General features: G+C 35.6%; 1 long non-coding RNA gene across 1 annotated transcript; it reads left to right on the top strand.

Annotated features, from left to right (window-relative positions):
• Nucleotides 1-829: 829 nt before the first annotated feature.
• On the top strand, nucleotides 830-14,417 carry LOC140159291 (uncharacterized). Its single transcript, XR_011859870.1, has 5 exons — nucleotides 830-2,143; nucleotides 5,577-5,773; nucleotides 8,344-8,513; nucleotides 9,738-9,872; nucleotides 12,843-14,417. It is a non-coding gene; the product is annotated as an uncharacterized lncRNA (long non-coding RNA).
• Nucleotides 14,418-26,064: the final 11,647 nt, after the last annotated feature.

Below are 26,064 nucleotides of genomic sequence, written 5' to 3'. Positions count from 1 at the left end.
CAAGGAGCACTTTATCAGTATTTTACTAGAACATTCAATTCAATTCATTTCAAACTAGTTTATTCACATTTCAATCGGCTCACAACTTTTGAAGATATACTCTTCTAAAGAAATGTACCCGTTTTTCACTCCATGGTGGAGGTTTGGTGACTTCAAAGATGGGAAATGAGTCCGGGGGGGGGGGCACTCCCTATCTGAAATGGCAGGGATGTGCCTCGGCCATGTTAAAAGTAGGGGGCATTCAGGTCAAATGTACGTGTACAATTACAAAAATATGGGGTCATTCAGTACACAACCCGAATAAAAATGGGGTCATTCGGTATGAAACTTTGAAAAAAGGATGGTCATTGGGGTAACAAAAAGTAAAATGGGAGTCATTGAGTACAGGATTGCCAAAAGAGTATCATTAAGTACACATAAATAAGTGCGAAACTGCGTAAAAACAACTTGGCCACCTTGGAAATGCGAAAAATCTCATTATTTCTGGAGGAGAACACAAATACCACCTAAATTTGGGAATTAAAAGGGGGTCATTGGGTATAGCAGGAAATAGAAAAAGGGGGTCATTGAGTACATGATTTTTTTTAAAGGGGGTCATTGGGTATGATGCATATCTGTCATGGAAGTGCCCCCCCCCCCGGGAAAAGAGTACACGTACCATGCATGAATATCAAGCATTCCTCAACGATAACTTTACAAAATAACTATTTTATTCAGGGAATGGGCTTTACCAGTGGGCGTATGGGCTATGGATTGTGTTAAGTGTTATTAATTTGTCGGCAAAATGGATGTGGGATGTGACTTCTCTTGCTATCTCTCTCTCTCTCTCTCTCTCTCTCTATATCTCCATTGTGTTTTTGGTTACCCGATCGGGCCCTGTTGCCCAATTTGGAAAAGTTAGCGGCATTTTGAAAGTTGTGTTTTTGGTTCGAGTACACTACCGTTTTGGTAACCAAAAACACAAGTGAGAGAGAGAATTGGTCATTGTGTTTTTGGTTACTGGGCATAAAAAGGTGATTATTTTGGCTATAAAATGAAAAAAAGAGTACAAGAATGGTGTAAAACTCATTTACTCTCTCCTCTACAGATATTAAAAAAGTTCATATCCTTTGATTAACCATTCTAAGCAAAGCATAAAGTCCTATGAGCACTACATGTAAGTCTGACCCGTGTGTCGCAAGTGGAAAATCAACAATCTTCAGGATGTTAGAAAAAAAATATTTGGACAATACATGAAGGTTTTTTTGTAGTTTCGAACTAGATATGATAATCTCAGAAACTTCTGGTAAATTTTACTTAATATAATTCATTATTTATTTAATTAAACAGCTTTTTTGGGAGTCCAATTTGGACGGAAAAAATAGTAAAAAGTTGTGTTTTTGGTTACTCTCACACGACAATTGTTGTGTTTTTGGTTACTTGGGCAAATTGATATATCTTTTATTACATTTTGTTGTTTTCAAATACAAAAGAGAGACCTTTTATGTAAACCATTATGTATTTTTTTACATTTTAATCAATGTATTATTAAATAACAATTTTACAATCGGCAGATATAATTTTTTTAATTTGTGAAAATTGTGTTTTTGGTTACTAACTGCTATCTGAGAGAGTCTCTCTATTAATTATTTCTATCACAAATTACGATCTAACGTCTCAAAATATTTTTTTCTTTATGTTTTAGCCTGTCTATATCATGAATAAAAATATAAAAAATCACCAAAAGACGCCTTTATAACCTTTTTATTTATTTGGAAATCGTCAGGATAGCAATAGAAATAAAGGGGGCGTCCGAGTCCTCTGGTACAGAAGAGGAGGGCGGAGCATCCTTGGTCCATAAAATAGAAGTAAATTAAGGTCGAATGTTGGTTCGTTTTATGAACTTTTCCATTACTTTTAAATAATAAATAGTCGCTGAAATAAAAGAACATAATATTTTATGTTATTGATAAAGGTTTCCCTTTTTTTTATTTGGCCGTTTGTACGACATGAATTGTCAGATATTTTTTTAAATTGATTGTTTATCTTTTCAACCAATGAAATTCAACTTCATAACATTGGACATTGGACTAAAGAGAGCACGTAACCGCAGTACATGCATGTTGTTTGTAAACACGAAGTTCAACCCACACTGCGGTCATCGGTAAGTATAATTTTCACTTTGTACGAATTAGCCGTATAAAACTAAATGTAAGGTAGAGTATTTTGAAAGTAAAAATGTTTATTTAATGTTGAATTGAAATTTATGACCGGTCGACTCTGTTTATTATCAATAAATGTGATTTTTAAATTGCCATGCCGTGATATTGTAAAATGTCAAAAGCAAAAAAAAAAAAAGGTTGCCGAATTCGGCAAAGTTACCAAATATTTCTATCGAATTTGATTGATCAAAGAGTTTGAATCGAAAACACCAGATTTGACGGCGTAAGATGCGGATAACATGGCGTTGTAAGTATGGATTCATGGTCGTAAATCAGTGCAATGGTCCCCTGTGTGCGTTGATGTTAAAATAATACACGAGTAGGGCCTATGTCAAGACTCAAGGAAAATTCAGGCATGCAACTTGCATTGCATGCAAGGTCCCGGTGCAGGTATGACTTTTGTACTACAAGAAAAGTCTACAGATATAGATTGGCAAAAAAAGAAGAGATTTGTATCTTTGAACTGGGCTATTAACATTGTGTATTGAATAGTTGGAATGGCGTGCAACACAGAATTAAGCCATGCAGAGAACTGCGCAGTGCTCGAACTACATCTTGAATCATGTTGTCTTGTTGATAACGCCTTTGTATGGCCTACCCATGAGGCAAAAAAATTGGGCATTCTGTTTTGCTCAAAATAATGCACTGACCGAATCTATAGGTGCTTGTGCGTGATACTACACTTGCTTCCAGAGAAGTACATGTTTGGCCGTCGCTCTCCGATTGATCCACACCCTGTAATGAGTGACATATGCTGGCCTTTGGCAGATCGCTGTCTGTTGTTAATATGATTGTCAGACAATAATAGAATTCGCCAATCAGAACCCTCTTCGGAGTTATGCACAAATCAATTGTAGTCCCGGCCCCCGGAGGCCGGGGATAGTGGGGACCTACCCGGGGATGTAATTTTGGAAACTGTTACAAGTAGTAAGTACTTTAGTAAATGTACTTTAAGTACTTTTACTGTCATTAAAAAAACATGACATTTACGCGATCTTTACTGTCACGCATGGTACTGTTAACTGAAGATTCCGACCCAGTGGTGCTATCTGCTGGTGACAGGATTTCAATCCTGTGGTACCTTCTTTAGATAGTATTTATGGGACGATGAGTAAATGCTATCTTCAGTAGGTAGCGTTTTGTTTGAAATGCTATCTTCAATAGGTAGCATTTTGTGTTAACATGCTATCTTAAGGCCAGAGTAATGGAAGACACATTAAGTCCACAACCGAATTTGAGATTTTTGATATTTATCAACACTAAGATGTATTCTTTCACTTGAAACTGATAAAATACAACTTGCTAATATTTATTCGTATTTTTGCTTGATTTATTTCACTCTTTTCAACTCTAAAAAGTCACATGGCTCAAGACAGCTTAGTAAATTGGCGGGAAATACTGAGTCAGAAATGCTTGCGAATCACGAGAAATATTGTGATTACGCATTTTGTGTTACAATGCTATATTCAGTAGATACAAAATAATATCTTCAGTAGATAACATTTTGTATTCAGTAGATAGCATTTAATGCTATCTTTAGCCTATAAACATTTTGTGTTAAAATGCTTCAATATATCTCAGTTTAACATTTTGTGTTACAATGCTATCTTCAGTAGATAGCATTTTGTGTAAAATGCTATCTTCAGTAGGTAGCATTTTGTGTTAAAATGCTATCGCTAAGCTTCAGTAGATAACATTCTGTGTTACAATGCTATCTACAGTAGATAGCATCCTGTGTTGTAATGCTATCTTTGGTAGATAGCATTCTGTTTGACAATGCTATCTTTAGTAGATAGTATTTTGTACAGCTATCTTCAGTAGATAGCATTTTCTGATAAAATTGTTAAATTTCTATCTTCAGTAGATAGTATGTGTTACAATGCTATCTTCAGTAGATAGCATACAGTGTTGCAATGCTATCTTCAGTAGATAGCATCCTGTGTGACAATGCTCTCATCAGTAGATAGCATCCTGTGTGACAATGCTATCTTCAGTAGATAGTATTATGTGCTGATAATTTCAATTTCTATTAAAAATGTTTAAATTCTATATTCAGTAGATAGCATGTGTTACAATGCTATCTTCAGTAAATAACATTCAGTGTTGCAATGCTATCTTCAGTAGATAGCATCCTGTGTGACAATGCTATCATCAGTAGATAGCATCCTGTGTGACAATGCTATCTTCAGTAGATAGCATTCTGTGTTACAATGCTATCTTCAGTAGATAGTATTTTGTGCTGATATTTTCAGTAGATAGCATTTTCTGTTAAAATTGTTACAATGCTATCTTCAGTAGATAGCATTCTTCGGTAGATAGTGTTTTGTGCTAAGATATCATCAGTAGATAGCATCCTGTGTGACAATGCTATCTTCAGTAGATAGTAGGCCCTATTATGTGCTGATAATTTCAATTTCTATTAAAAATGTTTAAATTCTATATTCAGTAGATAGCATGTGTTACAATGCTATCTTCAGTAAATAACATTCAGTGTTGCAATGCTATCTTCAGTAGATAGCATCCTATGTTACAATGCTATCATCAGTAGATAGCATCCTGTGTGACAATGCTATCTTCAGTAGATAGCATTCTGTGTTACAATGCTATCTTCAGTAGATAGTATTTTGTGCTGATATTTTCAGTAGATAGCATTTTCTGTTAAAATTGTTACAATGCTATCTTCAGTAGACGGTATTGTATTAACATGATATCTTCAGTAGATAGCATTTTCTGTTATTTGTTATAAATCGCTAGATAGCATGTGTTACAAATCTATCGTCAATAGATAGCATTTTGTGTTACAATGCTATCTTCAGTAGGTAGTGTTTTGTGCTAAGATTCTATCTTTAAAATTGTTAAAATGCTATCTTTGGTAGATAGCATCTTATTTAGCATTCAGTGTAACAATGCTATCTTCAGTAGATAGCATCCTGTGTGAAAATGCTATCTTCAGTAAGTAGCATTCTTCAGTAGATAGTGTTTTGTACTAAGATGATATCTTCAGTAGATAGCATTTTCTGTTAAAACTTTTAAAATGCTATCTTCAGTAGATAGCATCCTGTGTGACAATGCTATTTTCAGTAGATAGTATTCTGTGTTACAATGCTATCTTCAGTGGATATCATTCTGTGTTACAATCCTTTGTCTGTGCTGATATTTTCAGTAGATAGCATTTTCTGTTTATTGTTACAATGCTCTTCAGTAGATGGCATTCTTCAGTAGATAGTGTTCAGTGTAACAATGATATCTTCAGTTCTACAATACAAAACCAGACACTTTGAAAAATGACTTAGGCAATTATCGTAGCAGTGTGACGATATGTTAATATGGTATAAAATATCACTGTCGTTGAATATTTTATTTATTTATTTACAGGAGGCCTGGTACATTCAAGGACATCAAGGGAAGCCAGCAAGTGGGTACTTTGAACTCCGGTTACGATATGTTCGCTGGAAATCTGGAGGAGGTACATCTAGTTCAGGAAGTGGCAAAAAAGAGTGAATCTGGTGAGAAGACAACACAAAAGAAGCGAGATGTTTTGCAGCAGAAATAGCACGAGGAAATAGTTTTAGGTAATCTTGTCCATTAAAATATTTATTTATTTATTTAAATATTTATTTATTTACTTATTTACTTTACTTACTTACTTACTTACTTACTCACTTACTTACTCTCACTACTCACTCACTCACTCACTCACTCACTCACTCACTCACTCACCACTCACTCACTCACTCACTCACTCACTCACTCACTCACTCACTCACTCACTCACTCACTCACTGCACTCACTCACTCACTCACTCTTTTCATGTGGGCATTTGAACACAAATATAATGTCCCCAGTGCAGGATGGGACAGCTTGAAAAGGGTCTATTATAAGGCCAACGAGGCTGGAATTTTAAGGAATTCCATCTGACATGGGATTACATTGGGACACTCGTATGGTTGGCTATTCGGGTCATTACGAGTATTAATACGTGTATTGAAATTTGAATACGCGTAATAGAATAGGCCAATCAGCGTTGAGTTTCGAGAGCGTGGGAGGAATTTTTAAAGCCCGTGTATTTAAATCGAGGCACGTAAACAACCTCGTTCACTGCAGATAAAAATTCGGAAATAATTTTAATCCTCACCGTGCTACATCAAGCCGTTTTTGTAAGAAATGACGGGAATGAACAGAACATGCTAAAAGATCAGAGAATAAAGTCGTTTTTTTTATTTTTATACCTATTTAGGGGAGAAGGGTTAAAGGTAGGCCTATCGGCTTCCTTTATACAAAATGCTTTTTCAAAAATTCTCTTGGGGGAATTAAAATGCATTTATTCCGTGTTGAAATATTTTCTAATGTAGCAAATAATAGATATGATACACTCCACTATACCAACTTATTCCGTCCTGGAATAAAAACATTTTAAACAGCGGATAGTGTATGTAACAAATGAATCTGTATATATCTGTCTCCACACTGAATCCTAAAGTATTAGGCTAGGCTACATATAAATTATAATAGGAATTATTCTTTGAAAGTAGAGAATATTAGAACAGTGACCGTATCCTGCCCCTACAGCGGCCGATACCGAACAACACATACACAGCCATGCCCTTGACCTGCGGTTATCTAAATTCTGAAGGATTTGCATGCTGGTTAGGTACAAGATAAATATACAGAGTGACCTTCAACTTCTCCGTGTTTGGTCAGACCCCGGGGTCAGACCTACTGTATAGGCGTATGCTGCATGGGGTATATCCTGCATAAGTTAGTGTTCATGTATGTTCAAACCTGAAACTAGTATAGGCCTACCTCAGGTTCAAACACATGTTTCACACTTAAGTGTACGCTGCATGACTGTATGTTTCTGTTTTCAGGGATGATTATCCTAATGTCTAATAAATGATGGGGGACAGTAATTTGGTAGTATGCACCCTTACAACACACATCGCGCGGTGTTTCTTTATGCAAAACATCATACTTTGTAAGTATGTAGAAATGAATGCTATATCGGGTCCGTTTCAAAAAGCTTCAAAATAATCTTCATTCATATTCTTCTGCCGCTTCTTATAGTTTATTCTTATGATAATTATAAGCTTTTTGATTATTAAGTGAAGTTTGTTATTAGTGCACGAGGACAAGTGCCAATTGCGTTGATATCACATGCGGGCAGTCTCACGAGGTCGAAATTGTAACCCACGTTCTCGAATCTAAACGCTGATTGGTTGGTTCCATTACGGCGTATTCGAAATTTCGAATACACGTATTAGTACACGTTATGACCTGCTTAGCCAACCATACACTCGGGGGTTAACACCATGCCCCTCATAAATATGACTGATTGCATGCACTCTAACCATTGCAACCACTATACAATTTCTTGTTGCTTGTTGATGTTTGACCTATATATCGTACTCACCTCTACTTCTACTTGAAATGTACATGATTATAGTGACATGTGGAAAACAACCGTTAACTATAGTTTTTTAATTGGTACATGAAATATGCATTATCATGATCATTTCGTGATCCTAACATCCTCTTTTTATGACATTTTGCAGTAGATATCCACGAAAAAAGCTTATTCCCAACATTTCAGTTGATTCCGATACACTGCTCCATAGGCCACTGTTATAATTTCGTTCTGGTATACCAGAACGAAATTCAAATTTGGCGATATTTTTGCTAAACGAATTAATTTGCAAGAAATATTTTGTACATAAACATTATGTAGCCAGAGGTATAAAAACTTTTTTTGAGAAAAGTAGGGGGGGGATGAGGCTGGATCACGAAATGTCCTTTTAATTTCTATTATTTTGTTTACTTGGGTGAGTGATTTGGGCTCGACAGAACTACAGGGTTGACATTCCTGCATAACTTGAGGTCTTCCATGGAGGTGCTACTTCCATATTTATGTGACATTTTGCAGACATTTTTATTCCTGTTTTAACTGGAATTAAGTAAAATGCATGTCTGATATATTTGAAAAGGATAATTGTAAACTTCAAAGACGGCCACCTATCTTTATTACAATGGTAATTTAACCCTGCATTCTCAGTATACATTAATGTAGTAAATGATCCTTTTATTGCTTTGGTGTATGGAAACTATACTTAAATTTCCTGACATTTTTAAACATCATATTTTCAGAAGATGACAAAGATACCATTAACTGGCTGAAACACAACAATGGAACAGCAAATGTGGTTCTTGAGAAGATGAGGCGTACAGCATACAGAAGTCAGCAGTGGATCAAGGGTGATGGGCCAGGCCCTTCTGAAATAGTTGACAAATATCCCCGGATATTGGACCCTGGTGTGGTAAGTCTCTTAACACTGAAGTGATTTTAGCCAAGTGTACACCCGTTGGTGGCCGGACGGAATTGAGAGGGGGCAGTCCTACTCCCAATGTACCCTATTTTAGAATGCAAAGCTCACTTCAATACATGTTTCAATGGGAAAGCTCATTTTCGGACTTCAAGCCTGAGGTGGCCACATAAGACAAACTCCGAATCAAATAAAATTTGGTAGGGATTAGTTTTAGGACAAGTAGAATAGGATAAGATTATGGACAAAAATAATGCAAACTATGGGGGCTATTATAGATGCACCCTACCCCCAGGTGTCTAACTCTGATAGCAATAATAATGGGAACAGGTACATCACTTTGATATCAGCGTATCAGTAAACTGACAGGTCCTGTGGTGAGATACCGTAATAATATCTTCGGTAGATAGTATGTGTCTCAATGCTATCTTCAGTAGATAACTTCATGTGTGGCAATGCTAGCTTCAGTAGGTAGCATTCTGTGTTACAGTGCTATCTTCAGTTGATAGCATTTTGTGTTACTGTAAGTATTTTGAAACTCGGATTACATATGTGTTGACTTGATTTTTGTTGTTATCTACAGATGATACCAGTAAATCAGAGTCAAGAAAAAAGACATTTATAAGCATTTTGTAAGAATAAATTCACAACATTAAATTAATTAATAAATAATTAAACCCAGTGGTATGCAATTCATGTGGTATAGTGACATCCTCCCCTTCCCCTAAACATCTTGGTCCCTACTTGCTGACCACGACAAAATTGTCAACAGGCAATTTGGGCCACTTTTCCCCCTGTTTTTGCCCTCTCAGAAAACAATGAGGAGCCCATGGTTTAGAAATGTGGTGTCAATTAAATCTTTATAAAGGGTGCAGTTATGTCTTTATTGCTAAAAATGTGTGGAACTCAGTCTAAATCATATGTATCAAAGAGCGAAATGATTAATGGGCTATGTTTTACAAAATATAGGTTTTCAGGCAAATTACCCAATAGTCATAATAACTGAACTAAACAATCTCATTTAAATTGACATTTGAAACAATTGCCAGAATGAATATGGACGTAGTGTGACAATCACTTGACAATGTCAAGGTATGTGTAAACTACATCATGCATATCCCTTAGTGTATAACAGGCCTACCCTGCTTTTAATCAGTCCATCAAAATAATAGCAAATCTAAAATTTCTGATTCACAATTATTGCTTTTATTTGCACAGGATAAGCATAACCTCCAAGTCCTTAAAGGGACAAAGAACAATAACAGCGATTGAACAAAACCATGCTGTGAATCCAGGGGACAGAAGTGCAGACACTTAGGGGTCATCTGATAGATGCAATGTGTTTGGTGACAAGTAAGTTATAAAAAGATGAACAATTTTTTGCAAATGTATCTGATGAGTTGACCTTAATGTTTATCAACAAAGGCTAGGGACTGGTATATCGATCAGCTTGAGAAAACTGCATACAACCACTACACTGTTCAATAGCCTTATTGTGCTGTGGCGTGAGTTTTAAAAGCACAGGTCTGCGAGTTGTCAGTTTTCTGCAGTTTTGCAGATTTTCATAATCCTTAACTGTGCAATGTATAGGGGGGGTTCAATTTTCAATTTGACAGATTATGCAGATTTTCAGTTTTCTAGCTTTGAACTGCTGTAACATTTGTTCTAGAATACCCCCTACCCTGGGAGTGGTACCAATGTAAAGCTTAGTGTCTCCTCTTTCATTGAATACCAGGTCTATGCAGAGTAAGTGGCGAGAGCCTTTCTAAAATAGTGGGTTTAAAGAAAGACTGCAATATGCGTAACGAATTTTAAAATTTTAAAATTTGGTCATATTCGAAGAGGTCGTTGACCCCTTTTCCATTTGGATCAAAGGTCAGGATGGTGTCCGTGCAAAGCTACTAATCTCCTCTTTCATTTGATATACTATTTAAGTTATATAACCTTTGGGAAGTTTTTCAATCCCTTGTCTGCGAGTTGTCAGTTTTCTGCAGTTTTTGCAGATTTTCATAATCCTTAACTGTGCAATGTATAGGGGGTTCAATTTTCAATTTGACAGATTACGCAGATTTTCAGTTTTCTAGCTTTGAACTGCTGTAACATTTGTTCTAGGATACCCCCTACCATGGGAGTGGTACCAATGTAAAGCTTAGTGTCTCCTCTTTCATTGAATACCAGGTCTATGCAGAGTAAGTGGCGAGAGCCTTTCTAAAACAGTGGGTTTAAAGAAAGACTGCAATATGTGTAACAAATTTTAAAATTTTAAAATTTGGTCATATTCGAAGAGGTCTTTGACCCCTTTTCCAATTGGGTCATAGGTCAGGATGGTGTCTGTGCAAAGCTACTAGTCTCCTCTTTCATTTGATATACTATTTAAGTTATATAACCTTTGGGAAGTTTTTGAATCCCTTGTCTGTCAGTTTTCTGCAGTTTTTGCAGATTTTCTTAATCCTTAACTGTGCAATGTATAGGGGGTTCAATTTTCAATTTGACAGATTATGCAGATTTTCAGTTTTCTAGCTTTGAACTGCTGTAACATTTGTTCTAGGATATCCCCTACCCTGGGAGTGGTACCAATGTAAACCTTAGAGTCTCCTCATTCATTGAATACTTAGTCTTTGCAGAGAAAGTGGCGGGAACCTTTCCAAAATAGTGACTGTGAAGAAAGACGGCAATATGCGTAAAGAATTTAAAATTTTTCAAATTTGGCCATATTCGAAGAGGTCGTTGACCCCTTTTCCATTTGGGTCATAGGTCAGGATGGTGTCTGCGCAAAGCTACTAGTATCCTCTTTCATTTTATATACTATTTAAGTTATATAACCTTTGGGAAGTTTTTCAATCCCTTGTCTGCGAGTTGTCAGTTTTCTGCGGTTTTTGCAGATTTTCTTAATCCTTAACTGTGCAATGTATAGGGGGTTCAATTTTCAATTTGACAGATTACGCAGATTTTCAGTTTTCTAGCTTTGAACTGCTGTAACATTTGTTCTAGGATATCCCCTACCCTGGGAGTGGTACCAATGTAAACCTTAGAGTCTCCTCATTCATTGAATACTTAGTCTTTGCAGAGAAAGTGGCGGGAGCCTTTCCAAAATAGTGACTTTGAAGAAAGACTGCAATATCGTAAAGAATTTAAAATTTTCAAATTTGGCCATATTCGAAGAGGTCGTTGACCCCTTTTCCATTTGGGTCATAGGTCAGGATGGTGTCTGTGCAAAGCTACTAGTATCCTCTTTCATTTGATATACTATTTAAGTTATATAACCTTTGGGAAGTTTTTCAATCCTTTGTCTGCAAGTTATCAGTTTTCTGCAGTTTTTCATAATCCTTAACTGTGCAATGTATAGGGGTTCAATTTTCAATTTGACAGATTACGCAGATTTTCAGTTTTCTAGCTTTGAACTGCTGTAACATTTGTTCTAGGATACCCCCTACCCTGGGAGTGGTACCAATGTAAACCTTAGAGTCTCCTCATTCATTGAATACTTAGTCTTTGCAGAGAAAGTGGCGGGAGCCTTTCCAAAATAGTGACTTTGAAGAAAGACTGCAATATGCGTAAAGAATTTAAAATTTTTCAAATTTGGCCATATTCGAAGAGGTCGTTGACCCCTTTTCCATTTGGGTCATAGGTCAGGATGGTGTCTGTGCAAAGCTACTAGTATCCTCTTTCATTTGATATACTATTTAAGTTATATAACCTTTGGGAAGTTTTTCAATCCTTTGTCTGCGAGTTATCAGTTTTCTGCAGTTTTTCATAATCCTTAACTGTGCAATGTATAGGGGTTCAATTTTCAATTTGACAGATTACAGATTTTCAGTTTTCTAGCTTTGAACTGCTGTAACATTTGTTCTAGGATACCCCCTACCCTGGGAGTGGTACCAATGTAAACCTTAGAGTCTCCTCATTCATTGAATACTTAGTCTTTGCAGAGAAAGTGGCGGAGCCTTTCCAAAATAGTGACTTTGAAGAAAGACTGCAATATCGTAAAGAATTTAAAATTTTTCAAATTTGGCCATATTCGAAGAGGTCGTTGACCCCTTTTCCATTTGGGTCATAGGTCAGGATGGTGTCTGTGCAAAGTTACTAGTATCCTCTTTCATTTGATATACTATTTAAGTTATATAACCTTTGGGAAGTTTTTCAATCGTCTCATGAGTTGTCAGTTTTCTGCAGTTTTGCAGATTTTCATAATCCTTAACTGTGCAATGTATAGGGGTTCAATTTTCAATTTGACAGATTACGAGTTTACTATCATTGCTTTTACCTATTTTGGAAATACAAAGTTTCTAACAAATGTTTATTTTTGTCTGTATTACTTCACAGGTTCAGACTCAGGAAATCCCAGTGCTTGACCAGTTTTAAAGGGATGCAGTGCACAAAATGTGCAAACTATTCAAGCCATGATGTAAGCTGTCAAATTACCGCATAACACAATAGGTTGCTTGTGCCACATATTAATTGAGGTTGCTTCAGAACTAGAAAATCCCAGAATTGAAAATCCCAAACTTGCAAAATGTTCAATTCTGTCATAGATTATACATTCAGCCTGCATGACTATGGTCTGAGAATTAAGAACAACATCCATATTGCTACATAACATCAGTGTGTAAACTTTGTATTTGCTTCAGAAACAGCAAATGCCATTGCTCATGAGTTTTTGGATGCATGCAGTGCACCAAGCAGGCAAACAATTCAATTATGTCATACAACATGTTTATGGTGGGAGCAGATGTATGGTACATTGGCATATAAATTCTTTCTGGTTAGAAATTCTCTAGATACTTGCTCACTATAAACACGAGCTGTAACAGGTATGTACCGTACACGTATCGTTATCCTTCTCAAGTGAAGGATTTTGGTGTGAGAATTTGCACTGTAAATATTCAAGGACAAATTGTTTGCTGTATTACCGGAAGTAGCAGCCTCTTCATGATGCGTTGGATGCGCGCAGGACATTCAAAACTCTTCTCAGCCCCAAAAGTTATCAAAACAGAAGTTACATATTCCCCACCATGATCACAATGTTGAACTGGCTGTTTATAGTTTGTGCCATAATATTTACTTGATATTAGCAGTAGATGTGAGCATTTATACACTAATTGATATCAGTAGTAGATGTGAGCATTATTAAACTACCTGATACCAGCAGTAGATGTGAGCATTTATACACTAATTGATATCAGTAGTAGATGTGAGCATTATTAAACTACCTGATATCAGCAGTAGATGTGAGCATTTATACACTAATTGATATCAGTAGTAGATGTGAGCATTATTAAACTACCTGATATCAGCAGTAGATGTGAGCATTTATACACTAATTGATATCAGTAGTAGATATGAGCATTATTAAACTACCTGATATCAGCAGTAGATGTGAGCATTTATACACTAGCTGATGTCAGTAGTAGATGTGAGCATTGATAAACTACCTTATATCAGTGGTAGATGTGAGCATTGATAAACTACCTGATATCAGCAGTAGATGTGAGCATTTATACACTAATTGATATCAGTAGTAGATGTGAGCATTTATACACTAGCTGATATCAGTAGAAGATGTGAGCATTGATAAACTACCTTATATCAGTGGTAGATGTGAGCATTGATAAACTACCTGATATCAGCAGTAGATGTGAGCATTTATACACTAATTGATATCAGTAGTAGATGTGAGCATTATTAAACTACCTGATATCAGCAGTAGATGTGAGCATTTATACACTAGCTGATGTCAGTAGTAGATGTGAGCATTGATACACTACCTTATATCAGTGGTAGATGTGAGCATTGATAAACTACCTGATATCAGCAGTAGATGTGAGCATTTATACACTAGCTGATATCAGTAGAAGATGTGAGCATTGATAAACTACCTTATATCAGTGGAAGATGTGAGCATTGATAAACTACCTGATATCAGCAGTAGATGTGAGCATTTATACACTAATTGATATCAGTAGTAGATGTGAGCATTATTAAACTACCTGATATCAGCAGTAGATGTGAGCATTTATACACTAATTGATATCAGTGGTAGATGTGAGCATTGATAAACTACCTGATATCAGCAGTAGATGTGAGCATTTATACACTAATTGATATCAGTAGTAGATGTGAGCATTATTAAACTACCTGATATCAGCAGTAGATGTGAGCATTTATACACTAGCTGATACCAGCAGTAGATGTGAGCATTTATACACTAATTGATATCAGTAGTAGATGTGAGCATTATTAAACTACCTGATATCAGCAGTAGATGTGAGCATTTATACACTAATTGATATCAGTAGTAGATGTGAGCATTATTAAACTACCTGATATCAGCAGTAGATGTGAGCATTTATACACTAATTGATATCAGTAGTAGATATGAGCATTATTAAACTACCTGATATCAGCAGTAGATGTGAGCATTTATACACTAGCTGATGTCAGTAGTAGATGTGAGCATTGATAAACTACCTTATATCAGTGGTAGATGTGAGCATTGATAAACTACCTGATATCAGCAGTAGATGTGAGCATTTATACACTAATTGATATCAGTAGTAGATGTGAGCATTTATACACTAGCTGATATCAGTAGAAGATGTGAGCATTGATAAACTACCTTATATCAGTGGTAGATGTGAGCATTGATAAACTACCTGATATCAGCAGTAGATGTGAGCATTTATACACTAATTGATATCAGTAGTAGATGTGAGCATTATTAAACTACCTGATATCAGCAGTAGATGTGAGCATTTATACACTAGCTGATGTCAGTAGTAGATGTGAGCATTGATACACTACCTTATATCAGTGGTAGATGTGAGCATTGATAAACTACCTGATATCAGCAGTAGATGTGAGCATTTATACACTAGCTGATATCAGTAGAAGATGTGAGCATTGATAAACTACCTTATATCAGTGGTAGATGTGAGCATTGATAAACTACCTGATATCAGCAGTAGATGTGAGCATTTATACACTAATTGATATCAGTAGTAGATGTGAGCATTATTAAACTACCTGATATCAGCAGTAGATGTGAGCATTTATACACTAATTGATATCAGTGGTAGATGTGAGCATTGATAAACTACCTGATATCAGCAGTAGATGTGAGCATTTATACACTAATTGATATCAGTAGTAGATGTGAGCATTATTAAACTACCTGATATCAGCAGTAGATGTGAGCATTTATACACTAATTGATATCAGTAGTAGATGTGAGCATTATTAAACTACCTGATATCAGCAGTAGATGTGAGCATTTATACACTAGCTGATGTCAGTAGTAGATGTGAGCATTGATAAACTACCTTATATCAGTGGTAGATGTGAGCATTGATAAACTACCTGATATCAGCAGTAGATGTGAGCATTTATACACTAGCTGATATCAGTAGAAGATGTGAGCATTGATAAACTACCTTATATCAGTGGTAGATGTGAGCATTGATAAACTACCTGATATCAGCAGTAGATGTGAGCATTTATACACTAATTGATATCAGTAGTAGATGTGATCATTATTAAACTACCTGATATCAGCAGTAGATGTGAGCATTTATACACTAATTGATATCAGTGGTAGATGTGAGCATTGATAAACTACCTGATATCAGCAGTAGATGTGAGCATTTATACACTAATTGATATCAGTAGTAGATGTGAGCATTATTAAACTACCTGATATCAGCAGTAGATGTGAGCATTTATACACTAATTGATATCAGTAGATGTGAGCATTATTAAACTACCTGATATCAGCAGTAGATGTGAGCATTTATACACTAGCTGATATCAGTAGAAGATGTGAGCATTGATAAACTATCTTATATCAGTGGTAGATGTGAGCATTGATAAACTACCTGATATCAGTAGATGTGAGCATTTATACACTAATTGATATCACTGATATCAGTAGTAGATGTGAGCATTATTAAACTACCTGATATCAGCAGTAGATGTGATCATTTATACACTAGCTGATATCAGTAGTAGATGTGAGCATAACTACCTGATATCAGCAGTAGATGGATATGTGAGCATTGATAAACTACCTGATATCAGCAGTAGATAGGGCATTGATAAACTACCTGATATCAGCAGTAGATATGGGCATTGATAAACTACATGATATCAGCAGTTAGATGTGAGCATTGATAAACTATTTGATATCAGTAGTGGATGTAAGCATTGGTAAACTACTTGACATTAGCAGTAGATGTTAGCATTTTTACAATGAGGATTGATAAACTGCTTGATATCAGCAGTAGATCTGAGCATTAATACACTAGCTGCCTGTGTATAAAAAAAAAAGCCCAAATATATTTGTTTATCCTGTTTTTGGAAAAAGTAAATTTAGATATACATCCAACAGATTATTGGTTAAAAATTTATGTAAGAACTTTGTGTTGCCTTGAAACTTGAACGTATACATGCATTTTTCTGTTCACAATTTTGTCACGTCCAATCATATTTCACTCGAAATTATACTGATATTTATTACATCAAAATACTTGTATAAAATTGTTATGAACAAGTTTACATTTAATTACTAGTATATTAGTGACAGTAAAAGTAAAGTATACGTAGGCTTATATATTATTGAATGCAACGTATCATAATGGCACTTCAATAATGAACAATTCTGAAATTATAATCTACCAGTTTATTAGTCGCGAAAGCTTGTGTGAAAAATCGACTATGTACCGTATTCGTTCCAATAAGCGCCCATGCCCCAATAAGCGCCCATCCAGGGTATTTTCAATTTGCTAAAGGGTAACATTAATGTTGAAGTGACAGATAGATGTTGATACAGTTAAATAGCTGCAGGACTACCGGTACAAGTCCTGCGTAAACTTTTCAAGCCTTCTATAACATACGTAAATTCGTCTCGAATGAATGCCCGTTACGAAAAAATTAGGTAAACAAATAAGCGCCCACCCTAAATGACTTAGTTAAGCGCCCATTGGAATGAATACGGTACATTGAATTTTTAACAGGACTTTGATCAGGGACCTAGTCATTAGCACACACTGTCAATCATACTTGTTTATCAATCCAATTAACCGCAAAGCACAAAGCCTGTAAGTACAAGAGGCGCTCATGCACCTAGTACACAAAGCGCCGCATAGTTGTGTACAATCAATGGTAATGCCACATGCCCGGAGGATTTAAACCATAACGAGATCTGGGTGACCAATCACAAGCCAGATCCATTTTTAGTTAGGCCAGAAGTTGGCCTAACTCCCCATAGAGTCCTGTGTTAAGAATTTTAACCACAACCCAAAGTAAGTAGTCCACTTAGGAAGCTAACAGAGGGAGTACGGTTGCTGGACTAAAGATCAGATGTGAAAATCTATCAATTCGTCGGCTGTATTCCATAGTGGCATATAGTGATTTTGGGTCATTTTTATGAAAATGGGCACATATGTTTTTATTGATGTTCTCTTTCATTTTTCTAAGTCTCATCTGTCAAAATTGGCTAATTAATTAGTAATTAATTAATTAACTGTGGCGTATAGTTACATAGTGAAATTTTGTGTTTTCCATAGTGCAGTATCGACTATACGCCACTTTTTATCCACATTTTATAATTAAGAAATATTGACAAAAATTAAAAACATTGGATGTCATAGTGGCGTACACCTCGCTACATGTCATAGTGACGTATCGGACCTATACGCCACTATGGAATAAAGCCGAAGAATAGTAACCCCATATGGATTACACGGCAATCGAGGTGGCGTAAGGTTAACGTTAGGTCGGGTATTGCGTTTTGCATGTTTTCCATAGTGACGTATAGTTTTGTACTTATTATTTTCAGTTTGCCAGCAATATTATGTATTTATTTCTTTTGAAAAATATATAAAAATTAAATCTAATTAGTTTACTACAGATATTTCACAGCATTTACATAACTCGATTTTAAATTGGCATTTTTCGAAAAGTTGTTTATTTGCGATGCCCCACACTATAGGCCACTATATATATGGAATACAGCCGACGAATTGTGCACAAATTAATTAAATCAGAGTTTTAAGCTTAAATGCAATAGCCAGAGTATGCACAATGGGCAAGTGGACTAGATACACTTTATAACAACAGTGCTCATTTTTTTTGGTTTTTTATAACATATATGCCTTAAACCCCACAGCAGGCTAGTAGTTATAGATTACTCAAGGCCCCTTAAAAGGGCATGGTCCAATCTTTTTATGTTCTGTTTTCTATCTTACATTATTATTACATTATTATTTTTCCACATTTTTAGTTGTATTGCTCCTGCAGTTTTATCCTGCACTTTTGATATGAGAAGTGAAAACGTCCGCGGTTAGATAGCAATACACACTGTCCTTGGTAGGGGGTGAGAGAATTTGAAGTTATTATTAGACTTCTCTGTGTAGTCCACTTGCCCATTTATATGCATAGTCATAAAACTCTGATTTAATTAATTTGTGCACAATTGATAGATTTTCACATCTGATCTTTTTAGTCACCGTACTCCCTCTGTTTGTTGGCTTCCCAAACGGACTACTTACTTTGGATTGCGGTTAACAAGTTTAACACGGTTGTCTATGGATGAGAGTGTCAAATTTCTGGCCTACTAAAATTGGCCATGATGTAATGCATCTTTAAATGGATCTGGCTTGTGATTCGTCGCCCAGATCTCGTTATGGTTTAAATCCTCCGGCATGTGGCATTACCATTGATTGTACACAACTATGCGGCGCTTTGCGTACTAGGTGCACGAGCGTGTCTCGTACGTAGTGCGGCTAAATGGGATTGATAAACAAGTATGACTGACAGTGTGTGTTATAGGGACTAAGTCCCGGTCAAAGTCGTGTTAAAAATGCAATGTTCATAGTCGATTTTTAACTCGGGCTTTCGCCATTATTGAACTGGTAGATTCTAAAATCAGAACTGTTCAGTATTGAAGTGCCATTATAATATGTTGCATTCAATATGCCTACGACATTACACTTTACTGTTACTGTCACTAATAAATATAATTATATAGGCCTATACCTTTTTATAACCATTCACTAGTATTTTGATGTAATAAAATAATATCAGTATAATTTCGAGTTCAACTGAATGCGGTCATAATGATTAAATAACATATTTTTATTTATCAAAAATCGACTATGGCATAGTCCAAGTTATTATAAGAATGGATGTGGATGTGGAAATTGGTATTACTGAAACTTGTGCAATGAAATTTGATCTCAGACTCAAATTGAATGCTCATAATATATTAATTGTAATTATTTTGTACATGTAGAAATATGTAATTTGGTCAGTATTATAACAAGTCATTGTTTATTGCATTATATAATTTGCTTTACAATGTTAATGTGAATGTATCACATATTAAAAGAATTAAATTGAAAAATAAAGTTGTCTGATTGTAAACATTGTCTGTATATACCGGTCTGCTATTAAAAGGCAGTATAACAAGAGATTACCATTATTCAATCTAATAAGCATTTGTAAGTCAAACATACATGACATTTTATTTGCAGGTCAAATAAGTATTTATACCCATACCAAGGAAGTTGTACCTTCATGACAGTTGACAAGATGAGTTTGTTATGATTTACAATTTCTGTTGCTAAAATGCATTGGAATTGGGATTTACATGTATAACTTTGGCGCTTATTGTGTTGAATTGATCATCTTATTGCCGACTTACTGTAGTTTGCGAAACAAAACAAAAACCTCTTTGAGGTAGTGATGGACCCTAAAAAAATTCAAAATTTTGGTGGAAATCTCCCAAAGCCATAGCATGCTCAAACATGGAGAATGAAAGGGATTATTAGTACCAGGCATGATGGGCAACCTACATGTACAGCCTGTGGGCAGCAATTTTCTAGCAGTTAACAATGTTTTAATGGTATTTTCTTTTAATAGCTTTTGAACAAAACTACCCTTGGTTGTATAGCCTTATTGTACCTATTGTGTACAATCGTAAATAACATATATAAAGGGAATCTTTATTGGAGGTCTAATAAATCTGTTTGCATATTTATGGCGTACCTTTCTTGTGTGCAAGTTTTCCAACTGATTTATAACTTGTGCCACTTTGGTCTACATGAATCACTTGCATTCTCCACGTTTGAGCGTGCTGTTTGTGTTTGGCCTTTGGAAGTTTCCACCAAAAGTAATTGAATTAATTAGGTCCATCACTACCCTAAGATTTCGTTTTGCAAGATACAGTAAGCCATCAAGTTATTGCCATATTTCAGAAAGTCAAACCATTCACCTTTTTCAATTCACCATGTGGTTATAGCATATTTAACAAATTTATCAAACACCCAAGTCATTCTAAATTTTTAGACATTCTTATTGTTACGAACAAGGAAAAAAACATGGTCCAATGGCCCCCCCCCCCCCCACAGCTACAGTGAGATAACCCATTCGTATATGGGCAGGCATAATACTCTCGGATATAATAATTCAGTTTCAAATAAATTAGCCATTTGGAAAAAAAAAAAAACTTGAAAAAAACTTGTTACAACTTAGATCCTTTTTTTGGGGGGGTAGAGGTATGGGAGTACCAATCCATGGTCATACCACTTTAAAAATAGTAGCATGATTAAATAACTCTTATATAGGTAGACACATTGTCCGTGTTAAGGTAGACACATTGTCTGTGTTAAAAGTATCACAATTTCAGCAGTGCATCATGGGATCATGATCCCACTTAAGCTGAACAATAGCACTGCCACAAATATTAAACTGGGACCTATACTTCAAATCTTTAATTCCTGCCAGGTCTATTGTGAGACATGCCTCCTGACAATGTTTTGTTCTCATTTCCACTATTATATCCTTCATTAATATATTGTTCATTAATTGGTTGAAAGTGTATCTAAAAATACGGTGCGCCATACGCTGGATTTCAGCACTGGCCCAGGGTATTAATGTGTAGCGAGTTATGGCATGTTTTAACCAATCAATGAACCAAGGAATACCGTACATTAATCAAGGATATAAAACAAATATTGACTGTTCAGGTGAAATAGTAGGCCCATGGTCTCAAGTCCACCTTCAGGACCAATAGATTCCTCCAGATCCTAAATATAGATCCCGACTACATGTACATACAATGTACTTTGAAAAATTGCAACACGCCATAAAATCCAATCACTATTATTAGTTTTCTAACAATTAGAATTTTATTTATTCATGTAACTGATTCACAAAGTCACAAATTGACTCTTTACTTCAAGTATTGTCAAAATAGTATGGTAACCATAATTACATAACTCACAAACACTGAAACCCAGTAACACTGGTCAAATAACATTTAGAATTAACTGTATCAAACAAGTGTTCAATAACATGTAAATATGCACAATGGTGTTGTGAACAACACTTTTGTACTCGCATCGACTTGAAACTCCTGGAGAACTGTATTAGGGTACAAATATTTTACATGTACTATTATGCTAAAATATCATAATTAACTACCTACCCCTTAATTTAGCACTAATACCACATATATTTACATACATACCTGTCTGTAGCAAACAATAATGGTAACCAATTTGAGACTACTTACTACCTGGTGATGTTTTGGAAGGTCCAAACAAAGTGTTTAATATTGGCCACCTGAATGCCTATTTTCCCAGGTAGTTCATACTTATTTCTCTATATGAAGAGCTTTGTTTCAAAACCCCTTACATCCACTTGCCCATTTTTGAGAACACGTCAAAAAATCATCAAAAAATCACTGATATATGGGGGTTTGCAACAAAAGAAGTTTTTGGCGGGATGCTTGGGTAGGATGAGCATCCTGCCAAATACTGCTTTTGTTGAAAAACACCTTATATCAGTGATTATTTTGGTGATTTTTGATGTGTTCTCAAAATTGAGCAAGTGGATGTAAGGGGTTTTGAAACAAAGCTCTTCATATAGAGTTATAAGAAATAGCAAATGTATACGTAGGGCCTGGGCAAAACATGCTTCCGATCTTCCTGATATTTCAGCACAATAGTAGCATGTACCACAGTAAAATTCTCAAAGTCGATCCGATTAAAAAGTGTTTTTCGCCACACCCTAATGCACAGTTATAGCCATGTGAGTTTATTGGAAACATGAGTTATAATTGAAAAGTCATTCATTTCATTACTTCCAATTGGTCTTATAATATTACAAACTGTATTACTATTTTATTAGGTAATTCTTGGCCAAGCTGGAAAATGTTGGCACACTTGTAACTCCGCGATAAACGTGCCCGTATGTTTTCCAGAAGATTGCAATCACATGCCTTTATTTAATACACTGCTTAGTGCTTACACATTTAGTATGTTACATAGATGCAACATGTACAGTCCAGCTTCAGCTTGGCCGAGAATTACCTAATACACCTATGTGCCAAAATAAGACGCACACCCGTAACCCACACCCAAGTGTGTTTGCTGTCAAACAAGAACCATGCACACAAACATCAAAGTGCAGACAATGTGCCTGGGTTTTCAATTGCTTTTATTTTCCACCTTAGCTTTGTGCATGTTTGTACACACAAATCGCATGCAGTAATAGGCGCCTACTGGACAACGTGTGGATGAAAAATTAGGAGAATTATTATCAAATGCAGTTTTAAGGTGTTTCTACTACACAAGTTTGGAGTTTTGCAGTGTTTCATAGGAACATCTGATATCGACTGCAAATTCCCAATGATTGCTTAATTCAAGGTGTACCAGAAATTACACTACATCTCCAGATTTCAATAGAATACAAAATGTTATACTCAGAAATTAAATTGAAAAAACTTAACACATACTCATAATCCTCTCTTTGGCACTTTGTTGTGATTGATGAAAATATGGGAACAGGGCATTTGCCATATTGTAGTTATTCAATTGAATTGAAAAGTTAAAGCCATATTTTAACATTTGCTGATGAGGAGGACGCCTCAAAAAATTGTTTAATTCTGGTTTTTACATGATTGTAATGTACTTTAGTAAACAAAGATACCCTTAAAAAAAACCAAGACTTAGGAGGTGTAGTTTTGTCAAAATCCGAGATTTTGAATAGACCATCCTAAATATAAGACAGTTTATTATTACGGTGGAATTATTAGTCAAACATGTACGAGACGTCTATAACACAGTACGTACACGGTGTGCTTAAATATTATATTCAGCATAGTAACTAGGTAGTTTCACGCCTCACGGCGATCGTCAGACTATTGCGCTGTTGTTGTTATGATCGTTGATTACGGAACCGAAAAAATGTACGCAAAGTAGGCCTACGCGGATAGGCCTACGCATAAATAGACGCATGGATATGAAACATACGCAAAGTAGACCCATGCAGATAGGCCTACGCGTAAATAGATGGATGGGAATTTTGCGTGAAATTTTAATGGTACCGCAAATCAAAAATCAAAACAACAACTTAATTGAGCCTACTTCTTTTTTCTTTCGTGGCAACATTTTGAGATAAGTTTGGATCTTTTGTTTAAAAGGGTGTCTTCAGACATTTTGAGAATATAAAGTTTTTCTTCTAGACAAAGGTTGCATTGACCAGATTCGCGTCTCTTTGTGTTTGATTGTTTAACTATTTCCCAGATAATTTCATAATTGGAATTAGGCCTACTTCTTTTAAGGTTCCAAACATGTTTTGAAAGTTCAGTCTCTTTTTCATATTTTTCATGTCTGAAGGACTTTGTATGGTTGCGGAATCTATCTTTGAATGGTCCTCCTGAAAGTCCTATGTATACTTTAGATTCTACATCAGATGTTATCCAAAGACCGAGAAAGGAGAGACGGAAAATATCACATTTTGCCACATATCAGCCCTCTGCTAGGATCAGGCACTTATTTTGCTAATTGCAAAAATCCTTTACATATAATATTAAAGACAACAACAATTTATCGTATATAAAAAGCAAAATTGGCTAAGGCTTCAGCAAGCGTTAAGCATACAAAAAGATGCAAATATGGGAAAATAGATAATATATGGAATACCGGTAAATAAAAAGCAACGGAACTGTGTGATGCTACGCAGGCCAATAGCCTTCCAGATGAGGTACCTAAAAGGGACACATAATATGATTTGAATAGGGTGAATTACGCTATATATTGTAAGGGAAGCTGCTTACAAGCAAAAAATGTTGAGCAAAAGCTGATAGGGTGAGTTACGCTAAATATTGTAAGGGAAACTGCTTACAAGCAAGGAACCTTTAAAAGCAAAACGCTGAAGTCTTAGAAGCATATTTAAATTAAAGATTTGTTCTTTTCCTTTGCTGGAGCCCGCGAGATGTTCCCGAGCATCCTTGTAGCTTTGTAGGAAAATAACCTATATATTTGAAAAGATAATCATTATTGATTAATTACTATTTCTTAATACTTTACAAGCAAGGGCGCCTTATAAGGCTATAATTTGAGTAATTTTTTATATGGAATGTTGAAAATGATCCGCCATCACCCTCTAACACAAAAGTATGCATATCATATATATCAAACATATGCTCATTCCTTTTCTGCATTTCCTGGTTGGAACTTGTGAGATATTCAAAAGCGTTCTTGTAGGAGAGATGCCTATGACTTATGCATTTCTAAATAATATTTATCTTTTGACCAGAATGGCTGACCATAGATTTGCTTTTCCCCATTTTGACCTGGTTGGCCTGCTATACTTGCACATGCCTGTTTTTCTCACCTTATTGATTTTTCCCTTGTATGTTTTTATTATCATTCTAATTTCTTTTCATTCTATGCTTGTCACTTTCTTTTGCTGTCTTTCTCATTTAATGTCTTGCAGTGCTAGCTACTAGTGCTACTTTTTTAACCTTGTAAAAGGGATGTTTTTATGCTCCCGAAACGTAAAAAATGGTTGTTTTGTCTTTTTAACCCTAAATTTTGGATGTTGTTGTACATATTAAACAGTTTTTAACATTTAAATAATATTTGTAATTACTCAATTGATTGGCAAAATTTATATCGAAAACAATTGATTTTTATGAAAGCATGAATGTTTTCTTCATGCTGCAATTTTTCTTTTACTCCATAAACACAATATATCATTTAAAAAAAAATTATTATTGATATTTTTGGCCTTACAACCAATTCATATTTGTCCTCAACCGCTTATGGGAGTGGCGGGTGGGAAAATTAAATTTCCGACCCTAGTCGGATGAGAGCTGAATGCGTTGTGATATTTGAAAAAGAAGATAAAGCCAATCTCTCCAAAAAAGGCTTCCTCTCATTGGCTAACGAAAAAACTAGGAGGAATCTGCCATGCGAATGGGCCGCCCACCCATTGCCAAACACGCCGATCGATGACCGCATGACAATAACCCGATTGACCTCCTAGTCCATGACCTTAAAAGTCATTTTAATGGACGCGACCATTCTCGGCATGGGTAAAATGGTTTCTTCAAGACGAGCATTCAGAAACATTATTATAGTAGCTTTGTACACTATTGCTTCAGTCAAGCATTCTCCACGGAGGGGACTATTTGCTTTAATTCTACAGTTGCATTTCTTTGCGGTTTCGGTTTGTTTATGAGTGCTTACTTTGATGATCT

The sequence above is a fragment of the Amphiura filiformis genome, chromosome 8 (assembly GCF_039555335.1).
Source record: "Amphiura filiformis chromosome 8, Afil_fr2py, whole genome shotgun sequence".
Classification (NCBI taxonomy): domain Eukaryota; kingdom Metazoa; phylum Echinodermata; class Ophiuroidea; order Amphilepidida; family Amphiuridae; genus Amphiura; species Amphiura filiformis.
Note: the sequence above shows the minus strand (reverse complement) of the source record. Positions and strands in the feature narration are given on the sequence as shown.